Source organism: Perissodus microlepis, chromosome 3, assembly GCF_051167445.1.
Source record: "Perissodus microlepis isolate ML-2025 ecotype Zambia chromosome 3, ASM5116744v1, whole genome shotgun sequence".
NCBI lineage: Eukaryota > Metazoa > Chordata > Actinopteri > Cichliformes > Cichlidae > Perissodus > Perissodus microlepis.
Genome location: NC_140463.1, coordinates 15,406,362 through 15,409,981, shown reverse-complemented (window position 1 = coordinate 15,409,981; position 3,620 = coordinate 15,406,362). Strand labels below are relative to the sequence as shown.

The 3,620-nt window shown below is 40.0% G+C and overlaps 1 pseudogene; it reads right to left on the bottom strand.

Annotated features, from left to right (window-relative positions):
* Positions 1-789: 789 nt before the first annotated feature.
* LOC146390137 (zinc finger MYM-type protein 1-like) lies at positions 790-1,810 on the bottom strand (annotated as a pseudogene).
* Between the last annotated feature and the right edge of the window lie 1,810 nt (positions 1,811-3,620).

Sequence of the window (3,620 nt, the reverse complement as noted above, 5' to 3'; positions counted from 1 at the left end):
CAGACACTATCTCTACTTTTAAGATTAGGCTTAAAACTTTCCTTTTTGCTAAAGCATATAGTTAGGGCTGGACCAGGTGACCCTGAATCCTCCCTTAGTTATGCTGCAATAGACGTAGGCTGCCGGGGGATTCCCATGATGCATTGAGTTTTTCCTTTCCAGTCACCTTTCTCACTCACTATGTATTAATAGACCTCTCTGCATTGAATCATATCTGTTATTAACCTCTGTCTCTCTTCCACAGCATGTCTTTTATCCTGTCTTCCTTCTCTCACCCCAACCGGTCGCAGCAGATGGCTGCCCCTCCCTGAGCCTGGTTCTGCCGGAGGTTTCTTCCTGTTAAAAGGGAGTTTTTCCTTCCCACTGTCGCCAAAGTGCTTGCTCATAGGGGGTCATATGATTGTTGGGTTCTTCTCTGTATCTATGAAGCACCTTGAGGCGACTTTTGTTGTGATTTGGCGCTATATAAATAAAATTGAATTGAATTGAATTGAATTGAATTGAATTGTGAAGGTTCTCAGTCATCCAGGTCATCGTAGTCTAAGGAGCTTGGAAAGAAAAGCGTCTGGACTTCTTTAGGTTGCTTGAAGATGTTTCACCTCTCATCCGAGAAGCTTCTTCAGTTCTAGGGTCAAATGGTGGAGAAATGTACAAATGTACAAAATATTAATAAAATATATTAATTAAAAAATTATAAAAATGGAGGCAACTTTGCCTATGGTACAATGTATACAATGTATGAAAAGATCTTTACTGCAGATACTACTATGGCTCTGCAGATTTTTTCTTTTATTTTATCCTATGTCGCCTCACCTTGAGGTTGGGAAATCTATCTATCACTTTTTGGTGGTCAAGTCTCTCAAGCATCTCTTTCTCAACTGACATCACAGCCAGGTGCTGGAGTCTGCTTTGACCCATGGCCCTTCTCAGCCAGGTATGGAGCCGACACAAGACACTAAAAGACCTTTCACAGCTACTAACTGGGTTTGTTAGGGCAACCTGAATAACAGTTTTCGGTGTGGGGAAGATCTGATTATCCAGAAGATTGTACAATGTTAACATATCTGGAATGGCACCAGCCTCACTCTTGAGCTTCAAAAATTTTTTCGTGACCGTGACTTCCAGGGCTGACAAATGAGGCTCAGACAAGAAGCGGTTTGAGGTTGGACTACACGCCGGAATCCCATTAAGCAAATCCTGACTAACACCAGAAAAATGCTTCTCTAGTTCAGAGATCATTCTGTCCAGACAAGGAAACAACAATTTCCTTTTAAGCTTTTCTGACACAGAAGAGCCACAGACTTCACTGCCTGCTCCACAGTTTGAATCAACAACAAATCCATCCATTCTCTTTTTTTTCTGCCGTTGTCCAGAAGACTGATCCAAAACAGCTATCTGGTTTGCCTCACACATAGCCTTTGCCCTTGCATGAAGATCTATAGCAGTGGCATCACTGCGCTTCTGCTTCAGTGTCTCAACCACCACATCTTTGTATATCTGTGCCTGGGCAATATCTATGATCTCCTTCTGTAGGTATCTGTGTAAACATGCCGTTGCAGACAGTAGATCCTTAAACAATCGGCAAATACACTGATGAGAATTTACTGAGTTTTACCTTCAATCCCACCACAATAGGTGTGTTGATAGTGGAGAGGCACTCAATGATGAAATTGTTAAGCACAGCCATTACTGAAGGAACCTGGCATGCCCAGCCTGTGTTTGACAACTGTGCAAGTTCACTATGCTCCAATCCTAATTTCTTCTGAGTGTCCATGAACTTATGATGGTTCACTCTCTTCTGTTTTGTCATGACCTCGAAATGATATTCCTTGCTTCCCCCAAAAGCAGGTCACTGCCACAATACGTTCCAGGTACTCCCTTCTTTCACTTACTTCAGTGGCACTTCCTGCCTCTATCTGTATCAATATTACCTTGTGACAGACTTGCTTTGTAGCTGTTCCAACAAACTACACTGTCCTTGTGTGACTGAGTGGCTTCATGTTTCTGAAACTTGCTCAGTGCCTTTTTGCCAATTACTGACTCCATCATTCACTAATGTGTCATACCTAACACTTTTGCCAAAGACTCAACAAGCGAAGAATATTCTAACCATTTAAAGCTTTTAAACCAGTTTTCTTGGAAGGATCTTTTTTGTGTTCCAAATTGAGTGAGAGGGTACTAGGACAGTTTCAACTGTACCCCCTAAATCAAGAGCCATATCTTGAACTCCTTTGGATTGCTGACTGAAATGCTGCTCTGTCTGCCTCTCCTTATCTCGTTCCCTGGTTGGTTCTTTCTGCCTCTCCTCATCTCGTTCCCTGGTCTGCTCTCTCAGAGTCTCTCCCTGTTCTTCTCCTCCTTGTGTAATGAAATTAACCAAACAGTTCAGTCTCAGTTTCAGTTTTATTTGTCATATGCAAGTTAGCACAGGGTCAAAACTGCAATGAAATGTATTGCACGGAGTAATTTTTTTAAAAAAATTTAAAAAATATAAATACTAATGAAGTGAAGTGACCAGTGCAGATTGTACAGTGTACTTGTGAAGCTGCAGGATAGCTTCTAAGTGCATCCTGTGGAGTGTGTTGTGTGCATTTAAGTGTTGTGGTTGAGGTGTCATATGGCTTGATGGTAGAAACAGTTTTTAAGTCTTGTAGTCCGAGCAGACAGACTCCTGTAAACAATAAATCATATACATAATTAGGGAAATGTAATGAAGGTGTCCTGTTCAGAATGAAGTCTAATGATATAAGGTCATGATTCTCAAACTGTGGTACATGTACCACCAGTGGTATGTGAGCTCCCCCTTGTAGTACTTGGAGGAAAGTCATTAATAGTTTTTGAAAATAAAAATACTTCAAACATGCACAATTTGATCAAACAAAGTACAAAACTCTGAATTAAAATACATAAAGTATACTAAATTCATATTTCAAATATCCTAAGCATTGTCTTCCCTTTTCTTCTTGTTTCAATGTCAGCCTGCTACATTTTCGTGTTCTTAGGCTGCTCATTCTGACTTAATGCGCTTACTTTTTATTGTGACTTTTCATTTTAGTAACACATTGGAATTTTGTGTTGTAAGATTTATGAGTTTCTTGCTTTCATAGTGGTACTTGGGAGAGCTTGACATTTTATCAGGTGGTACACACTGTGAAAAGTTTGAGAAACACTGATAAGTGTATGTGTGCTTTTGGAAAACATTTAAAGCTGCAGTACAGAATCTTTGAAACAAGCTTAAAACATTTGTAGAATATAAACAGAGCACTCTGCTTCTCTTTACAGCTCCTCACTCCACCAGGGCTCTGTTTGGCACTTTCTGATTTCTGATAGTGTGCAAATGTGGTGTACGTACTGCGGCAGTCATACAGACAACTAGATGGTCCAAAAGTTGGCCTACCTATTACTGGCTGAGGTTTTAGTAGAGTTGTGGCTGAACCACATAAAAATATATCATTAATTTTAATCTCCCCAATAAATGATAATGTTATGTTGGAATTAAAGACGGTCAAAAAATGTTTCAACCCAGTTTGTTTTGCAGATTCTGTATAGCAGCTTTAATATAGGGAGGACACAACTTCCAGATTGTATGAGTAAAGTTAGGTTTTTTTTTTTTTCTTTGG